Source organism: Mus caroli, unplaced genomic scaffold (assembly GCF_978045245.1).
Source record: "Mus caroli unplaced genomic scaffold, Mus_caroli_1 scaffold_19, whole genome shotgun sequence".
Taxonomy (NCBI): Eukaryota; Metazoa; Chordata; class Mammalia; order Rodentia; family Muridae; genus Mus; species Mus caroli.
Window position 1 is genome coordinate 23,841,097 of NW_028227274.1, and position 21,549 is coordinate 23,862,645.

The 21,549-nt window shown below is 39.7% G+C and overlaps 1 non-coding gene across 1 annotated transcript; it reads left to right on the forward strand.

Moving 5' to 3' along the window:
• The first annotated feature begins 10,311 nt into the window (after positions 1-10,311).
• On the forward strand, positions 10,312-10,443 carry LOC115029916 (small nucleolar RNA SNORA17). The gene has a single exon (XR_003835490.1). It is a non-coding gene; the product is annotated as a small nucleolar RNA SNORA17 (small nucleolar RNA).
• Positions 10,444-21,549: the final 11,106 nt, after the last annotated feature.

The window sequence follows — 21,549 nt, forward strand, 5'->3', positions numbered from 1 at the left end:
ATAACCCATTTGCTCACAGTCCTTTCCCTACTCTTTTACTACAACTGAAGTTGTCATGATCTTTGATTTATTCACACTGATATTTTTGATGTCTTATAGCTCATGAGACTGTGGAAAGAAATGGACACGGATATCATGGGTCACACATCCTTCATTTAATTTTAGGTATTTGAGTAGAAAGGTGAAATAGCACATGCAGATGATCTCAGGCCAACTGCCATCTTTTCACTCCAGAGAGACAGCATCTGCCCCAGACTGGATGTTATAATCTGGACTCTTAAGCTCTCAGTGTGCAAATCTGCAATCTCCCTTATAGCAGTAAACCTCGTGGTTGCTTATATTATACCAACTGGAAAGCCCTAAAAATACACAAACAGCACTGAACAGACTCAACAGGTTATATTTATATATTTTTTCATTCAGATATATATGCAAAATAATAACTAAAGAGGCTATGAACATGAAAGGGAGCTGTTTTGAGGAAAGAGGGAGAGTGAATGATATAATCATATTTTAAATGAAAATAAAATAAATTGAGATTAATGTAAAGCCCTGCAAAATTTAGGTATTCTTTCTTTTTTTTGTCAACATTTCTGAGATTCTGGGTCATTCCAAGACATATGCATCTGAAAACTCAGACATATGAATGCTAAAATATACACAATGAAAAGATGCTTATGCAAGCAGAGGTGGGGAGTTTGAAGTTCAAAATGCTGTCTTTAAATTTCCTTCAAAGGAGTGATTCTATTTTGACCCTGGCCAGAACACTGTTCCCTCAAAAATAGTTTTGTGATTAGAACCGTCCTGATCTACCTCCGCCACTCCCAAGGGATTTTGTTGTGCCTAATACTTAAGCATTATTCATGTTAGCAGAGAAATTAAATTCCTGAAATCCTATTTAAGGCTGGGGCTGGGGGCGGGGGAGTAGGGATTTACCCAGTGAGGCTGAAGCAGAAAACAGAGCAAGATGCTCCTCAGCTCTGTCTTAAACAAGAAAACAAGCCTCCTAAACAGCCACCACCAAACACCTTTCACTTGGTTCCCATGGAAACACCTCTATCCTCTAGTGCCCACAGTGTCTCTAATGCCTCTGACTAGTTGGATTCCTTGGCACCTGCTCCCTTTGCCAGCTCTTGTCAAAACTTATTACAATGAGAATCTTTGCAGTAACACTAGTGTGAGAAGAAAGCAGACGTACTTAGTTTACTGGAGATCTCTGTCAGCTCCCAGTCAAGCCAGCATCTTCCCACTTTTCAGGAGCTTGCTTGTACTCGCCACACAAGCTCCAAGCAGCATTCAAGCCTAAGCAGTGACCCAGCAAGGTTTGCTGCTCTGAAAGTGTCATTGCCCAGGGCCTTTGTTCTAGCCTATGCTATCCTGCGTTCTGATGCTTTACAAGGACAAGAAAGAGTTAGTTCAGGAGCAGCTTTCTGGTCCGTGAGGTTCCATCAGCCAATGGGAGCCGCTGTTAGTGATGTAATGCTCTTACCTAGTCCAGTGTGGAGGACTTGAGGGTGGGGATTTGTGGGGGGTTGGATTTTCTGTGGCCTATATTGAACTAGGTTTTTCTCTCCAGCTATTTATGTCCTGTCACTTAAGTTTAGGCTTTCTCAAGAATATGACAACGCTGCTTTTAAGACAGGATTCAGAGCTGCGCCTGAAAAGCTGGATAAGGCAGCAAGTGGGCAGAAAACTCACCTACAATCTGGTGTTGGGTTTATGTAGCTTCCAAGAGAGAGTTTCAAGTGATCCTATACCTCCTCAGTCTGATGTGATCCCAAACTCAGAAGAGAGCAGAGTTCTTGACATCCCCGGATCCTTTAACTCCTCAACTCACTCCTCAACTCGACTTAATCTACGGAAATCCCCAGTCTACTGTCGGGCCACATTATGCTCCAGTTCCAGGGTGACTGTCCATCCCTAGGCTGAAGGGATCTGCACAGTCAGTTAGGAGGAGGACAGAGAAACCTGTGAGAGAGCAGAGGCAGTCACCCAGCATACAGCTAATATTTAAGGAAACTGTGAAGATTCTAGAGGGAGCATTGGGTTGTAAAAAAAGTCAACAGGTAAATTTCCTGTGAAGAAATGGTTATGTTTCCTTGATTCTCACAGCCACAAGTTTGGGTTTTATACTTGTATAAAGGTGGGAACATTTGGTGTCTTTATGAAAAAAAAAAATGATGTGTTCCCCTTCCCAACAATAGTGGTTCTTGCCTAAACTGCAGCCTTTTGTGTGTGTGTGTGTGTGTGTGTGTCTTCCTCGAGGCAAATTTTCTGAAGAAAATGAATGTGGGAGAGTTTACTGAGTATTTCATGAAGGGAGCAGAGAATAGGGTCCATATATCCATCAGAAAACAAAACAAAACAAAACAAGACTTTCTTGCCCATGGGGCAACAAGATTCCCTTCTGTGTCCTCTCTGGTGTTGTCAGGTCAGGTGCTTTCCGAAGATTACAACCCAGTTCTCCTTTACTCCTTGGAAATAATTAGCTCTTCCACTGTTTCCTTTTTCTGCTATATGCAACCATAGGTATGACTCTCGTTAAGAGTGTTAAATTGCATATAGGATTACAGATCCTTCATACTCAGCAAGAAGAATCTATCATTTTCTAGGACTTAATAATTTCAGAAAAAGTAAGGAGTTTAAACACCATTTTAGAAACTATGTTAAATAGTAGAGAGTAGAAGAAACAAGGTCTATTTCTCCATAAACAGATCTGAATGCGGAAGCCAAAAGTGCTGCAGGGCTTTTTGATCTCTTCAGTTTGACTGAGCATGCATACGAACACCAGCTTCTTACTGATTCTCAACAGAAGACTTATACTTGATTCTTGATTCAGTAAACATGGGTGTAATGGTTAAAGGATCCTATAGGCCAGGATGTGGGTTTTCTATAAGCCTTGGCATGAATGGTCCCATCAATTAATAATGCTTGATGAGAATATGATTAGGAAAGTTAATAGATTTGCCTGAGGGAGATAACCTTAGGAATCTCTCCTTCAATCATATGTCAGGAATTTAAAATGTATTTATAACCAGTGTCATCAAGATTAACTGAAATCAAATGGCTGTGCCAGTTGTCCTTGAGGGCTTTCCTTCTGGAAAGCATATTCAGATGAAGCCAGTTGCCATAGGTGTCTTTATGACAGTCTTTTTTTTTTTTTTAATGGATCTTAATAAATTTTGTCTTTATTCTTTTTTTTTGATTTTTAATATTTTTATTACATATTTTCCTCAATTACATTTCCAATGCTATCCCAAAAGTCCCCCATAGCGCCCCCCACTTCCCTACCCACCCATTCCCATTCTTTTGGCTCTGGCATTCCCCTATATTGGGGCATATAAAGTTTGCAAGTCCAATGGGCCTCTCTTTCCAGTGATGGCCGACTAGGCCATCTTTCGATACATATGCAGCTAGAGACAAGAGCTCCGGGGTTCTGGTTAGTACATCATGTTGTTCCAACAATAGGGTTGCAGATCCCTTTAGCTCCTTGGGTACTTTCTCTAGCTTCTCCATTGGGAGCCCTGTGATACATCCAATAGCTGACTGTGAACATCCACTCCTGTGTTTGCTAGGCCCCGGCATCGTCTCACAAGAGACAGCTATATTTGGGTCCTTTCAGCAAGATCTTGCTAGTGTATGCAATGGTGTCAGCGTTTAGAAGCTGATTATGGGACAGATCCCTGGATACAGCAGTCTCTAAATGGTCCATCCTTTCATCACAGCTACGAACTTTGTCTCTGTAACTCCTTCCCTGGGTGTTTTGTTCCCAATTCTAAGAAGGTGCACAGTGTCCACACTTTGGTCTTCATTCTTCTTGAGTTTCATGCGTTTATCAAATTGTATCTTATATCTTGGGTATCCTAAGTTTTGGGCTAATATCCACTTATCAGTGAATACATATTGTGTGAGTTCTTTTGTGATTGTGTTACTTCACTCAAGATGATGCCCTCCAGGTCCATCCATTTGGCTAGGAATTTCATAAATTCATTCTTTTTAATAGCTGAGTAGTACTCCATTGTGTAAATGTACCATAATTTCTGTATCCATTCCTCTGTTGAGGGACATCTGGGTTCTTTCCAGCTTCTGGCTATTATAAATAGGGCTGCTATGAACATAGTGGAGCATGTGTCCTTTTTACCGGTTGGGACATCTTCTGGATATATGCCCAGGAGAGGTATTGCTGGATCCTCCGGTAGTACTATGTCCAATTTTCTGAGGAACCGCCAGACTGATTTCCAGAGTGGTTGTATAAGTTTGCAATCCCACCAACAATGGAGGAGTGTTCCTCTTTCTCCACATCCCTGCCAGCATCTGCTGTCACCTGAATTTTTGATCTTAGCCATTCTGACTGGTGTGAGGTGGAATCTCAGGGTTGTTTTGATTTGCATTTCCCTGATGATTAAAGATGTTGAACATTTTTTCAGGTGTTTCTCTGCCTTTCGGTATTCCTCAGGTGAGAATTCTTTGTTCAGTTCTGAGCCCCATTTTTTAATGGGGTTATTTGACTTTCTGGAGTCCACCTTCTTGAGTTCTTTATATATATTGGATATTAGTCCCTTATCTGATTTAGGATAGGTGAAGATCCTTTCCCAATCTGTTGGTGGTTTTTTTGTCTTATTGATGGTGTCTTTAGCCTTGCAGAAGCTTTGTAGTTTCATGAGGTCCCACTTGTCAATTCTCGATCTTACAGCACAAGCCATTACTGTTCTATTCAGGAATTTTTCCCCTGTGCCCATATCTTCAAGGCTTTTCCCCACTTTCTCCTCTATAAGTTTCAGTGTCTCTGGTTTTATGTGAAGTTCCTTGATCCACTTAGACTTGACCTTAGTACAAGGAGATAGGAATGGATCGATTCACATTCTTCTACATGTTAACAACCAGTTGTGCCAGCACCATTTGTTGAAAATGCTGTCTTTCTTCCACTGGATGTTTTTAGCTCCCTTGTCGAAGATCAAGTGACCATAGGTGTGTGGGTTCATTTCTGGGTCTTCAATTCTATTCCATTGGTCTATTTGTCTGTCACTATACCAGTACCATGCAGTTTTTATCACAATTGCTCTGTAGTAGAGATTTAGGTCCGGCATGGTGATTCCACCAGAGGTTCTTTTATCCTTGAGAAGAGTTTTTGCTATCCTAGGTTTTTTGTTATTCCAGATGAATTTGCAGATTGCACTTTCTAATTCGTTGAAGAATTGAGTTGGAATTTTGATGGGGATTGCATTGAATCTGTAGATTGCTTTTGGCAAGATAGCCATTTTTACAATGTTGATCCTGCCAATCCATGAGCATGGGAGATCTTTCCATCTTCTGAGATCTTCTATAATTTCTTTCTTCAGAGACTTGAAGTTTTTATTATACAGATCTTTCACTTCCTTAGTTAGAGTCACGCCAAGATATTTTATATTATTTGTGACTATTGAGAAGGGTGTTGTTTCCCTAATTTCTTTCTCAGCCTGTTTATTCTTTGTGTAGAGAAAGGCCATTGATTTGTTTGAGTTAATTTTATATCCAGCTACTTCACCGAAGCTGTTTATCAGGCTTAGGAGTTCTCTGGTGGAATTTTTAGGGTCACTTATATATACTATCATATCATCTGCAAAAAGTGATATTTTGACTTCATCTTTTCCAATTTGTATCCCTTTGATCTCCTTTTGTTGTCGAATTTCTCTGGCTAGGACTTCAAGTACAATGTTGAATAGGTATGGAGAAAGTGGACAGCCTTGTCTAGTCCCTGATTTTAGAGGGATTGCTTCAAGCTTCTCACCATTTACTTTGATGTTGGCTACTGGTTTGCTGTAGATTGCTTTTATCATGTTTAGGTATGGGCCTTGAATTCCTGATCTTTCCAAGACTTTTATCATGAATGGGTGTTGGATCTTGTCAAATGCTTTTTCCGCATCTAACGAGATGACCATGTGGTTTTTGTCTTTGAGTTTGTTTATATACTGGATTACGTTGATGGATTTCCGTATATGGAACCATCCCTGCATCCCTGGGATGAAACCTACTTGGTCAGGATGGATGATTGTTTTGATGTGTTCTTGGATTCGGTTAGCAAGAACTTTATTGAGGATTTTTGCATCAATATTCATAAGGGATATTGGTCTGAAGTTTTCTATCTTTGTTGGGTCTTTTTGTGGTTTAGGTATCAGAGAAATTGTGGCTTCATAGAATGAGTTGGGTAGGGTACTTTCTGTTTCTATTTTGTGGAATAGTTTGTGAAGAACTGGGATTAGATCTTCTTTGAAGGTCTGATAAAACTCTGCACTAAACCCATCTGGTCCTGGGCTTTTTTTAGTTGGGAGACTATTAATGACTGCTTCTATTTCTTTGGGGGATATAGTGCTGTTTAGATCATTAACCTGATCTTGATTCAACTTTGGTACCTGGTATCTGTCTAGGAATTTCTCCATTTCATCCAGGTTCTCCAGTTTTGTTGAGTATAGCCTTTGGTAGAAGGATCTGATGGTGTTTTGGATGTCTTCAGGATCTGTTGTTATGTCTCCTTTTTCATTTCTGATTTTGTTAATTAGGATGCTTTCCCTGTGCCCTCTAGTGAGTCTGGCTAAGGGTTTAACTATCTTGTTGATTTTCTCAAAGAACCAGCTCCTTGATTGGTTGATTCTTTGAATAGTTTTTCACAAGAACAAAATGCCAACTTTAACAACAAAAATAACAGGAAACAACAATTACTTTTCCTTAATATCTCTTAATATCAATGGACTCAACTCCCCGATAAAAAGACATAGACTAACAAACTGGCTACACAAACAAGACCCAACATTTTGCTGCTTACAGGAAACTCATCTCAGAGAAAAGGATAGACAATACCTCAGAATGAAAGGCTGGAAAACAATTTTCCAAGCAAATGGCATGAAGAAACAAGCTGGAGTAGCCATTCTAATATCTGATAAGATTGACTTCCAACCCAAAGTCATTAAAAAAGACAGGGAGGGACACTTCATACTCATCAAAGGTAAAATCCTCCAAGAGGAACTATCAATCCTGAATATCTATGCTCCAAATACAAAGGCAGCCACATTCATTAAAGAAACTTTAGTAAATCTCAAAGCACACATTGCACCTCATACAATAATAGTGGGAGACTTCAACACACCACTTTCATCAATGGACAGATCATGGAAACAGAAACTAAACAGGGACACAGAGAAACTAAGAGAAATTATGAATCAAATGGATCTGGCAGATATCTACAGAACATTCTATCCTAAAACAAAAGGATATACCTTCTTCTCAGCACCTCATGGTACCTTCTCCAAAATTGACCACATAATTGGTCACAAAACAGGCCTCAACAGATACAAAAATATTGAAATTGTCCCATGCATCCTATCAGATCACCATGGACTAAGGCTGATCTTCAATAACAAAATAAATAATAGAAAGCCAACCTTCACGTGGAAACTGAACAACACTCTTCTCAATGATACCTTGGTCAAGGAAGGAATAAAGAAAGAAATTAAGGACTTTTTAGAGTTCAATGAAAATGAAGCCACAACATACCCAAACTTATGGGACGCAATGAAAGCATTTCTAAGAGGAAAACTCATAGCTCTGAGTGCCTCCAAAAGGAAACTAGAGAGAGCACACATTAGCAGCTTGACAACACACCTAAAAGCACTAGAACAAAAGGAAGCAAATTCACCCAAGAGGAGTAGACGGCAGGAAATAATCAAACTCAGGGGTGAAATCAACCAAGTGGAAACTTTATGACAGTCTTATGGTTCTCTTCCTGAGAGCCTGCCCCTCTTAATTTAACAGTGTATTCCATAGTGCTATGGTTCCAAGATCGCATGTGTCCTCTTTCTTCCTTCAAATGATTCATTCTGTGTATTTACCTTTAATTCCATATATACGTTGTCATCCCGAAAAGTTTTATCAAATCCTGCTGGAACTTTTACATTAATTATATTAAACATGGATTAGATAAAAAGAGGACATCTTCTAACTTATCAACAATGGAAATCTTTGTATTGGGTCATAAAGTTCTTAAATCTAAGTGAAGCTTTACACTCTAATATCTTTTGTGCTTGTATACTACATTCTCTATTTAATATCTCCCTTTCATTGTAAACTGCTACTGGTCCTTCGAGCGGGAGAGACACAAACGACACGGACACCAAGTCAGGTTCACACAACAGCTTCTTTACTGTGGCCTTTTCTTTTACAGCTCTCTCCACTTGTCCTTCTTGCAGCTTTTCTTACAACTCTCTTCTTCCACTCAGCTTCTCTTACTACTACTAGCTTCTACTTAGGGCAAGGGCTAAACAACCATACTCACGCCCACTGACCTCATCTAGCTCCATCCCACCTCATCCAATCAGAATTCACACACGCTCCAGGCATGCGCACAGGTCGGTCACCAATAGGTTGACAGGTCTGGATCACAAGGAACAGTCCAGCCTGGCAGGCAGCCCCACACATGCAGCCTCACTGCGCATGCTCGGGCAAGGCAGTAAACGTCTGCCCATGTGGCCACACCCGCTTCCCCGCAGTAAACAATGTGTTCTATGTTTTTGTTTTTACGTGTCCTCCAAAGGCTTGTGTAAAACTCGATGGCTGTTGGGTGTACCTGTTGTGTTTATCTCTGGAACTTGGTGTGCTTCTCAGGAAACACACCACCATTCTCAGGCTCTCTTGCTCTCTGGCCAGGAGGTGAGCAATGTTCCTATTCTATATGATACTGGGCATCATGTGTTAGCCAACCAACAGCTTCAAGCTCCAAAGTCAATTAGTCATGGACCAGGATCTACCAGACCATGACCCCAAATATGCCTTTAATTGTTAGAATTGGGCTGCCTTAGATACTCTGTTTGCTTTTACCTTCTTACAGGTAAGCCCTGCATACTGCATGGCCTTCCCAGCTGTTCTCACTTCCTTGCTTCCCAGGCCCCCTTTGGATTCTTTGTTTCCCAGAGCATTTTACTTCTCTATGTTTTCAAATACCAGTAGATGGTTTTATGTAATTACACACAACAGAGGATTGGAAAATAAACTTCCCATAATTTACCCTTAAAACACTACCAGAGTCAACTTTCACCAGCAAGTTTCTTTATCTTCTATATAATTTTGCCTTAAAACCCATGAAGGAAAGCATCATTTATGAACTTCCTATAAAGAAGATACATAATAGTACACTACCATAAGTCTAGTGAATTATCAAAAAACAAATTCCCAAAGATTCAGTCAATAGTTCAAAAGGTGCTTACTAAAATAAGTAAAGAGGTATATCTAAAAGGCAAAACCTTGGGCAGAATTAGGAATCTCAGTGGTTTAAAGGAATCAAAATTCAAAGTGAAAGTAGTTGTTAGTTTTTAATTGACTTATACAGAAGTAAATGTAGAAGTAAATATACAAATGATGCCTTTAGAAAAAATTAAATATAATGTAAAAATAAAATAAAGGCATCAAAATGGAAAAGGATAAAAAAAAGGGATGAAAACTTTAAAATATTTTTTAATCTTTTTGTATTTATTGATTATACATTTTTCTTAAAATATATTTTAATCATATTTCCCCTCCTCCCAAGTCCTTCTAGGTCCTGCCCCTAGTTACATCCATATCTACCCAATTTCATTGTCTCTCAGAACTCCCTGCATAAGAAAAAAAAGACAAACTACACCAATTTCTCCAGTGAAATGATGCTTGAACCACACCTCAGAGAAGGTCCCGTACTCAGAATTAGGTAGGCAACACAGAACTAACTACATGGTTTTGTGTGTATGTGTGTGTGTGTGTGTGTGTGTGCACGCATGTGCACCCTTTTGTTTGTTTCTTATTTTAAAGACAAAATATGGGAAGAAAATCAAACCAAGACAGGAGAAAATATTCAAATATTGTATTAAAATATCTGAAAATTTAAAAATGCATTTAATAATGCTAACATAGCAAAATAGACGAGTCATTATTCTGACCTCTAGAGAAGAAATCAACACTCTGAAAATCTAAGCCAAATGAGTTATAATTAAATTGAAACTAAAAACTATGCTTTAAATAATAGTTTTATTCACTGATCATAAATGAATATATACATTATAAAGAAAATAAAATTAGATCACTATTTCTCTTGATGGTGAAGTTTGTGACAAGAATATTGTAATAATATAATTAAGATCCATAGAAAAGAAAAAGTAAATTAATATTTATATTTAACAAGATAGAAACTCAGTCATAAGGACACATTATTATGACTATTGTCACGAAGCAAAACTCACAAAATAGAGTCGCTTCATGCTGACCCTTTCTAAGGAACCTACCAAACACACAACTTCAAAACATGAAAATGTCATTGCCTCCAGAGGTATTACAGATGTGCTTTCTATGACTCGTGTGGGTCAATAGCTGACAGAGAGGAGAGAGGCCAGGTATATGTTCACTGTTCTGACCTAAGAACATCTGAATGATTAATAGTCAAATAGTTCCTGAAAAAAGGGAACCTGAGATGAACACCAATCTGGTGTTAGGCAGGCCTAGATAAGCTCCCAGGACAAGACAGATGACCTTCACAAGGGGATACTTGGACTAGCTGGTCAAGAGCAAGTCTGAGATGAACAGTAGAGTGGAGGCATGTGGCCCAGACAGGAAGATACACTGAGATGACCACCAGTCTGGCACCATTCAGGCCTTGGGGGGGGGGGGCTGGGGTGCAAACCATACTGTAGATGGCCCCTGTCTGGCACCATAATATATGAGGGTGCACAGCACTCTTGAGACAATTCCTGAGATGAACTCAGACACTCAGAGATCCTGAGCACCTCATAGAGGAACAAATACTTGGTGAAGAAATGGAAGACAAAGTAAAACAGGAAGATGTGGGCACAATAAACAAGGACAGAACTGGAGTCTGTAGAGTAGTGAGCAACAGCCTGATGCAAGTAGCCTATGATGCCTTCTGGGACCATGGTGGGGCCCTGGCCTGTGCTGCCAGCAGGGATCACATCTAAATCTGTGGGGCTGAAGCATTAGGGGTCTATTACAACTAAACTCCAGGCAGATTTCCCTGGTCTGGGCTGCCACCTGGGGACATGTTAATATCTGAGAGCTGTGTAGAACTTGCCCCACTCCTCACCTAGGCAACAAGGGATGGCTGGTCCTTGGAGGAGCAGGGAGATGACCCTGCCCTTAGTCAGCTGCAATACTCAGAACAGAGGCTTCTGCACATTGCTGGAGTTGAGGGTGGGATAGCCCTTAGGATATGAGCATGGGTTAGCAGGCACTACCACTAGTCTCTCATGAGATGGCATGGACAAGGGAGTGATACTTTCTGGCCCCCCATTCCTCACCATCTGCATCAGGCAAGAGACCTGGGCCTTGCCACCGTAAGAGTCCCTGTCCCTTATCAGCTGCAGCAATGAGGAGAGCAGGTCCTAAACCTCACCTAGGCAACATAATAAAGCTGACTCTGGTGTCTGGGGCACTGATGAGTCAGCCATGAGGATGTGAACATGGCAGAGCTGGTCCCACCATTTGTCTGCCATGTGGTGACATGGGCAAGGGAGAAATGTGCCCCTCACCCCTTGCCACCTACAGCAAGCAGGAAAGCTGACACAAGGTCATAAGAGTAGGGGAGAGCTGGCACTGCCCCTCACCTGCTGCAGCATTCTAGAGAGCAGTCCCTGTACTTCACCTGGGCAGCACAGTAGAGCTGACCCTGATGGCAAGGGTGTGGGTGAGCTGGCCCCAAGGATGTCAGCATGGAAGAGCTAGCTCCACAACTTGTCTTAGTTTGGCAGCATGTGCAAGGGAGAGACACCCTCCATGACCCTTGACCCTTGCCTTTTGCCATCTACAACAGGCAGGAGAGCTATCTCTGGAGACATAAGAGGAGGAGAGCTGTCCCTGCTCCTCATCAGCTGAAGCACAGGAGAGCAGAGCTGGCCCTGGGTGTAGGGGTTGCAGGTGAGCCTTTCCCAAGTGTGTCAGCCCTGCCTCTTGTCTGTTGTGAGATGGCATGGATGAGAAAGAGAGGAGAGAGAGACAGAGAGAAACAGAGACAGACACACACACACACACACAGAGACACACACACACACACACAGAGAGAGAGAGAGAGAGAGAGAGAGAGAGAGAGAGAGAGATCTTGCTCTGCTCTCTCATCCTTCATCATCTATGACAGATGGGAGAGCTTGGTCTAGGATCATGAGAGCAGGAGAACTGGCCATGCTCCTCACCAGCTGCAACACTCAGGAGACCAGGCCTTGTACTTTACCTGGGAAGCAGGGTAAAGCTGGCCCTTTTTGTTATAATATGATATATAATACATATATTATTATAATCTAATATAATAAAAGAAGAAAAGACATATTATAAAACAACATGACAAAGATATACCCATTGTATTAACAAGCACATTAAATTAAAATTGACTAAGTTAATTTTAAGATTGTCAAAAAGTAATTCCAGTTAAAAGGCATGGATATATAAAAATAGAAAAACAGCAATTACATTGATATTAAATACTCTTGAGGTATAATTATTGTAGAAATAGTTTTAAAATAAGGATGTGAAAGCTGGTCTTGTAAGGAATCCAAGTTCAGTTCCCAACACTTTCATTGGTCAGTTCACAACCTTCTGTAACTTTAGATCCTGAAGATTCAACTCATTCTACTGGACTCCACTGGAACCCATATTAAAATGCACACATGCATGCACCCACACACATACATGTAACTAACAACAGAATCAATAATGCAAATATATAAAGGATATGAAAAATGAGTAGGAGGGAAGAGAGAGCAACATAAATGCTCTGAAGAAAGATATTTGTGATGGCTATGTAGGAACTTGTCCTCCCATGTTTAGCCACTAAACAAAAGAACAAAACAACTTCTTGTGTAGCTTTTAATTTCATTACCTATTATAAATAATATAGAGGTGATTAAAGTATATGGGAAGGGGGGTTTTCAGGTTTAATATTTGCAAAGTGTTCCTGAAGTGGATATTATATGTGTAGAAAATGACTACTATATATGAATATCTGATGTATAATTTAATTATATTCTATAAATATGATTCCAATGAAAATTGGAGGCAATTAAAATGCCCAACAAAACAATAGATTACAGAAGATAAACCTGTCATGTCATGCAATAATGGTAACGTTTAACTAACCAGGGAGATGTCCCGAATTTAAAGTCCATGTAGGAACAAAAATGAATAAAACATAATAAAGACATTGATAGATATGCAAAGAAAAATAAGCTTGTATGCATTTGTGAAGCCGATTTAAACTTTCTTTTAATATATAGAAACAAGAAGAAAAGACACACACACACACACACACACACTCACACACACACACACACACACACACACACACACACACACAGGGGTTAAGGATGTAGAAGATCTGAACATGCCTGGCAAACTTGACTTAATGGAAACTTGACCCAGTGTCACCCTGTTTCTCACTGGAGCTGAATCTTCATTATTTTCAAGGATTCACAAAACCTTTAGTGAACCAGAACACATAGTGAGTAGTTAAGTGTTTCTCAGCACACTTTAAATACCTGAACTCTAACAGAGCATGTTCATTGAGCATAATTAGAATTATAATAAACAAAATGCTAGCCTAAAAACCTGCTCAAAAATAAATGAATTATAACAAACCAAAATAGCTGAAAACTTGTTCAAAAATAAAATAGCACACCTCTGAATAGCTCATGATATAAAGAAGAAATTACAATGGAACACAGAACACATATTAAACAGAAAGCTGAAAACCATCTTCAAGTCAAAGATGTGGTGCACACTGAAAGTAGTGCTTAAGGAGCTGTGTCTGCACACATGGCTTTGGCCAAGGTCATTTCCACTATTTACAATTACTGTGTGGCAATTTCATAACTCTGAATTCCCCACGTTGTGCTCTGATCCCTTTTGTATCTGATCTACTGGAAGCCGTGAAGTAGGTAGCTTCATTTAGTGACCAGGTGTTCTCAGCATCATCTATTTAAGACCAGCCTTTTCAGATAAAATCACCTTGTGATATTTGTGAGAACACCTTACCCAGGTGGGTCCATCACACTGTTTTAATTATTATAGCCATTGAAGTCTTGAAGTTGGGTGATGACTCTTCTAACTAGATTGTCTTTGTCAATGTGATGTTGGGCCTTCTGATATTTTGTGTGACTGCATTATATCAACTTTAAATATTGATCAACAGTATCCACATAGAGATTTGTTGGAAGGTTGGTTGGGTAAATGTATCATTTCTCTCTGTAATAAGGCTCTAAGTTTTCTAAAACTTGAATGGGCATGAGCATTTTTCTTTAAGTGATACCTGCTTATATATCCTCTGCCTTTCAAATTGCAGATATAATCACATTTCTCCAAATTGCCTCAAAACCTTTACCAGTCGAACAGGTTAAGTCCTTATTGCACATGAATATTTAGACAGAACTGTCCCCAATAGTCAATTTACATGCTGAATATGATCAAGTGGGTATACTGGATGGTTTTGTGTGTCAACTTGACACAAGCTGGAGTTATCACAGAGAAAGGAGCTTCAGTTGAGCAAATGCCTCCATGAGATCCAGCTGTAAGGCATTTTCTCAATTAGTGATCAAGGGGGAAAGGCCCCTTGTGGGTGGGACCATCTCTGGGCTGGTAGTCTTGGGTTCTATAAGAGAGCAGGCTGTGCAAGTCAGGGGAAGCAGGCCAGTAAGCAACATCCCTCCATGGCTTCTATACCAGCTCCTGCTTCCTGACCTGCTTGAGTTCCGCTCCTGACATCTTTTGGTGATCAGCAGCAATGTGGAAAGTGTAAGATGAATAAGCCCTTTCCTTCCCAACTGATTCTTGGTCATGATGTTTTTGCAGGAATAGAAACCCTGACTAAGACAGTGGGCCATAGGTTTTGAATAACTCCTGAATTTCACAAAGAATGCTTAGACTCTCACTTTTTCTTCTTTTTCTCTTTAGCTTCTTTATCAATAGATTAGTCTCTATCATATAATAATCCAAGGGTAGGTAGACATCATGGGACTCCTGGAAACAAAGGACATTAGTTATATGTAAAGAAATATAAGAGGGTGAGCAACTGAATGAAATATAAGAGGAAATTAAAACACATAGTACACAAAGTACCGAGGTTGCCAAGTAGGGCTCCTTGTCCTGGGTCTAAATGAGAGCAAGGGGAAAGGAACCCTGTTAAAAAGAGGAAAGGGCAGGAAGGAGTTGATGTGACCCCAAGGATTACAGAGTAAGATATTTAGGAAGATGAAGGATGGATTCCTAATAACCTCTCCAGAAGGAGACAAGTCTTGCTTCTGTCCACCAGGCTTTGGTCTTCTTATGGAGAGAGTAATTTCTGAGGTTAGAGACAATAAGGGATGTCTGCAAGCTGAAGGCCTTCTACACAGTAAGATGCTTTAAGATTATTCAACAAATCAGTGGCCTTTCTCTACACAAAGGATAAACAGGCTGAGAAAGAAATTAGGGAAACAACACCCTTCATAATAGTCACAAATAATGTAAAATACCTTGGTGTGACTCTAACTAAGAAAGTGAAAGATCTGTATGACAAGAACTTCAAGTCTCTGAAGAAAGAAATTGAAGAAGATCTCAGAAGATGGAAAGATCTCCCATGCTCATGAATTGGCAGGATTAATATAGTAAAAGTGGATATCCTGCCAAAAGCAATCTACAGATTCAATGCAATCCCCATCAAAATTTCAACTCAATTCTCCAACGAATTAGGAAGAGCAATGTGCAAATTCATCTGGAATAACAAAAAACCTAGGATAGCAAAAACTATTCTCAACAATAAAAGAACCTCTGGTGGAATCACCATGCCTGACCTAAAGCTGTACTACAGAGCAATTGTGATAAAAACTGCATGGTACTGGTACAGCAACAGACAGGTAGACCAATGGAATAGAATTGAAGACCCAGAAGTGAACCCACACACCTATGGTCTCCTGATCTATGACAAGGGAGCTAAAAGCATCCAGTGGAAAAAGACAACATTTTCAACAAATGGTGCTGGCACAGCTGGTGGTTATCATGTAGAAGAATGTGAATTGATCCATTCCTATCTCCTTGTACAAAGCTCAAGTCTTAGTCGATCAAAGACCTCCACATAAAACCAGAGACACTGAAATTTATAGAGGAAAAAGTGGGGAAAACCCTCAAAGATATGGGCACAGAGGAAAAATTCCTAAACAGAACAGCAATGGCCTGTGCTGTAAAATCCAGAATTGAACAAAGGGACCTCATAAAATTGCAAAGCTTCTGTAGGGCAAAAGATACTGTCAATAAGACAAAAAGGCCACCAACAGATTGATAAAGAATTATTACCAATCCTAAATCTGATAGGGGACTAATATCCAATATATACAAAGAGCTCAAGAAGCTTAACTCCAGAAATTCAGATAACCCCATTAAAAATGGGGTACAGAGCTAAACAAAGAATTCTCAACTGAGGAATACCGAAGGGCTGAGAAGCACTTGGAAAAATGTTCAACATCCTCAATCAACAGGGAAATGCAAATCAAAACAACCCTGAGATTCCTCCTCACACCAGTCAGAATGGCTAGGATCAAAAATTCAGGTGACAGCAGATGCTGGTGAGGATGTGGAGAAAGAGGAACACTCCTCCATTGTTGGTGGGATTGCAAGCTTGTATAACCACTCTGGAAATCAGTCTGGTGGTTCCTCAGAAAACTGGACATAGTACTACCAGTAGATCCAGCAATACCTCTCCTGGACATAAACCCAGAAGATGTTTCAACTGGTAATAAGGACACACGCTTCACTATGTTATAGCAGCCCTATTTATAATAGCCAGAAGTTGCAAAGAACCCAGATGTCCCTCAGAGAGGAATGGATACAGAAAATGTGGTACATTTACACAATGGAGTACTACTCAGCTATTAAAAACAATGAATTTATGAAATTCTTGGGCAAATGGATGTATTTGGAGGATATCATCCAGAGACTGCCCCACCCAGGGGGCAATCCCATAATCAGCCACCAAAGGCAGACACTATTGCATACGCCAGCAAGATTTTGCTGAAAGGACCCTGATATAGTTGTCTCCTGTGAGGCTTTGCCAGTGCCCGGCAAATACAGAAGTTGATGCTCACAGTCATCTATAGGATGGGACACAGGGCCCCCAATGTAGGAGCTAGAGAAAGTACCCAAGGAGCTGAAGGGATCTGCAACCCTATAGGTGTAACAACAATATGAACTAATCAGTACCCCCAGAACTCATGTCTCTAGCTGCATATGTAGCAGAAGATGGCCTAGTTGGCCATCATTGGGAAAAGAGGACCCTTGGTCTAACAAACTTTATATGCCCCAGTACAGGGGAAAGCCAGGGCCAAGAAGTGTGGATGAGTGGGTAGGGGAGCAGGGCGGGGAGGAGGGTATAAGGGACTTTTGAGATAACATTTGAAATGTAAATGGAGAAAATATCCAATAAAAAAAGCAAAATAAATAAATAAATAAATAAATAAATAAATAAATAAATAAATGTTTAAAAGCTCTGCAGGATTCTGGCTTGTGTGCGTGTGTGCGAGTGCGGGGGAGGGGAGGTGGTGGGGGGTGGCGGGGGTGCAATCAGCTCCACCATTCCTGGGGCAAGTACACAATAAACTCTTTCCGTCTGACAAAAAAAAAAAAAGAAAGAAAAAATGATTTCCTTCTTTTTAAAAACATTAGTAATAGATTCCTTTTTCTTGAAATAGTTCTCAAATAGGCTACACATTTTTTGAATGCTGGTCTTTAAGAAAAGACACTTATTAACATTTCTTTTTCTTTTTTTCCTGCACCTGTGAGAATCCTTATGATTGAAGCTCTCATTACCCATGTTCTCATTGATGTGAGGTAATGTAGTTGTCTTCCTGGGCCTCTCTGTCTTGACACATGTTCCTTCGAGTTTGCTGTCCTCTAGCTTGACATGGAGCTTTGCTGAGCTCCTGCATGTTCATAACCTCTCTGTGTTGGGTGCTTCATGATTCAATTCACTATTTCAGAATACCAATTCAAATGTGAGGGTTTCTTTTTTTATAATTTCTAGCTCAAAATTGTATACATTTATAGGTACAATGTGATGCGAATAAGATTTGTTTCTGTAATTTTTTTTTTTTTGAGACAGGGTTTCTCTGTGTAGCCCTGGCTGTCCTGGCACTCACTTTGTAGACCAGGCCAGTCTGGAACTCAGAAATCCACCTGCCTCTGCCTCCTGAGTGCTGGGATTAAAGGTGTGTGCCACCATTCCTGGCTTCTGTAATGTTTTTCAGACTGGTTTCTTGAAGCCCAGCATAACCTCCAAATCACAATTTAGTGAAAGATGGTCTTCTGTTCTTGCTTCCACATGCCAAGGGCTGAGTTATAGACATGAACTGTTGTTATACTTGTCGAAGCATGGACTTTTGAGACGACTGTATGTTCTGAACCATTTCTGGATTTGGAGGTGAACTTCCTGGTCAGTATTCACTATGGTATTTAGTGAAGAAAATGTGCTATAATAGAAAAAGACCAAACAGAAGAGCAAATATAAGTGGAAATAATGTTCTTGACATAAGGAGACTGAAGATATCTCATAATAACAAGTACTTGTGCAATTACTGTATTTTTTGCAATTACTTTGAGTATTTGAAACTAGGCATATATAACAAATGCATTCTAGAACTGTTTTCTATTATTAAATTCTTGTTTAATTCTTATATATTAACTTTTTATTTCTTATCTAGTATTTTAGAAATATTGTGTGTAAAAATCCCCCTGTCAAACTAATCTTACTAAAGAAAAATTCTATGGATCTTTCAGCATTCAAGGTAGGAATCATGATTAGTAACACCTGTTACTGGAAAATTAAGAGTCAGTAAAAAACGACAAACTTATGATGGAATATGGAAGAGGGTAGTAGTCAGCTGTGAGAAGTGGGAGCAAGTCTTGGAGAGACAGAATGGTAAGAACAAGACTATTTCTTATGCACACAGATCTGGGAGGAATTAGGGTCTCCACTGCTGCAAATTTGGAAGAAGATATGGCCTGTGCAATGACTATGACAGTCAGTGAGCCCCATATAAAGACTAGAAGGATCCACAAAGAGAAAAGAGGCATCAATTTCCGATTAATGCTATTGCTTTGAGTTTGTCATTATGTTCAATCTAGATTTTCATAGGAGAAACTTCAGTTAGAACCCTTGGTAACATTTCTATTCTAAATGAAAGAGACCTTCACATAAGTGTGGAATGTGGCCATTCAGGGAAGATGACAAACAGAAATGGAAGCTCCACAAAGTACAAATTATACATCTAATACAGGATATAATACAAGCTATATACTCTATATACTCTATCTATTTATAGAATCTATACAATGCAATTTATACAGAATATATATCTAAATGATAATTTTAAAAATGAGTAGGATGGTGTCAGTGTTTGGAAGCTGATTATGGGATGGATCCCTAGATATGGCAGTCTCTAGATGGTCCATTCTTTCATCAGGTCCAAATTTTGTCTCTGTAACTCCTTCCATGGGTGTTTTGTTCTCAATTCTAAGAAGGGGCAAAGTGTCCACACTTTGGTCTTCCTTATTCTTGAGTTTCATGTGTTTTGCAAATTGTATCTTATATCTTGGGTATTCTAAGTTTCTGAGCTAATATCCATTTATCAGTGAGTACATATCATGTGAGTTCTTTTGTGATTGGGTTACCTCACTCAGGATGATGCCCTCCAGGTCCATCCATTTGCCTAGGAATTTTATAAATTCATTTTTTTTAATAGCTGAGTAGTACTCCATTGTGTAAATGTACCGTATTTTCTGTATACATTCCTCTGTTGAGGGACATTTGTTCTTTCAAGCTTCTGGATATCATAAATGAGGCTGCTATGAACATAGTGGAGCATGTGTCCTTATTATTAGTTGGAACATCTTCTGTATATATACCCAGGAGAGGTATTGCTGGATCCTCCAGTAGTACTATGTCCAATTTTCTGAGGAACTGCCAGACTGATTACCAGAGTGGTTGTTCAAGCTTGCAATCCCACCAACAATGGAGGAGTGTTCTCCACATCCTCACCAGCATCTGCTGTCACCTGAATTTTTGATCTTAGCCATTCTGACTGGTGTGAGGTGGAATCTCAGGGATGTTTTGATTTGTATTTCCATGATGATTAAGGATGCTGAACATTTTTTCAGGTGCTTCTCAGCCATTCGGTATTCCTCAGGTGAGAAACACTGACACCATTGCATACGATAGCAATATTTTGCTGAAAGGACCCTGATATAGCTGTCTCTTGTGAGGCTATGCTGGGGCCTGGCAAACACAGAAATGTATGCTCACAGTCAGCTATTGGATGGATCACAGGGTCCCCGATGGAGGAGCTAGAGAAAGTACCCAAGGAGCTAAAGGGATCTGCAACCCAATAGGTGGAACAACAATATGAACTAACCAGTACCCCCTGGAGCTCGTGTCTCTAGCTGCATATGTATCAGAAGATGGCCTAGTCGGCCATCAGTGGAAAGAGAGGCCCATTGGTCATTCAAACTTTTATGCCTCAATACAGGGGATCGCCAGGGCCAAGAAGTTGGAGTGAATGGGTAGAGGAGTGGGGGGGAGGGTATGGGGGACTTTTGGGATAGCACTGGAAATGTAAATGAAGAAAATACCTAAAAAAAAAAAGAGTAGGATGATTCTGGCTCAGATAATGCTTATGTATTGGCCAAATTCCACTGATAATGGCAGAGAGAATTTCTTCCTTTCCAGAGCCTCTGAGACTTTTATGTTTTTCTCATGATTCCTTTTCTTTTCTTTCTTTTTGCTTTTTCTCTCTGCGTTTTATATATTGATCAGCCTTTACAACAGCAGAGAGAATGCTAGGTCATTTCTTCAGATTGATCACCCAAATACCGTCTTTAATAGTTCCAATTCCAATTTTTAAAAGTGAATGAGTTGGTAATAGTAGGAGCACAAAGATAATTCATACCTGTTCTCAGGAAGTATATGCTATAGATGCAAATATTATGAATATATACACATCTCTCTACTTAACCTATGGACCAATACCACAAATATGCTTAGTATTTAGAAAATCCAACATGTTTTTTTTTAACTTTTTATGATAAAATCTTATCTTCTAATACTATGGTCTGTATAAGGCTTATTAGTATAAAAATACCCAGCTTCATTGTAAAGGCCATGTGATAGCCATATTTTTCACACCAACATTTCTTGACTTCTTACTGTGAGCTTGCTTGTAACATATCTGGGTGTTCAACAAATTGGGCAGTCTTGTTTCTCCTATAAATAATACAAATCCTCATAAAAGATTTTCCCAGGAACTCAGCCATCATTAGAATTATTCAAAGAATGAAAACTCCTGAAAGGAATTCCCAGTAGCTCATTTGCTATGTAAACAAATCTCTTGTCCTGAAGGTATGGTTGGAGTATATAAAATATTAAAATGTTGATACCTGATAGATTATAGGAAAAAAAATTTAAATTTATAGAAAAACATTTTCTTGAGCAGGGAGAGATCCTTATGTTTCAATGAATCGTCCATTACAATAAAG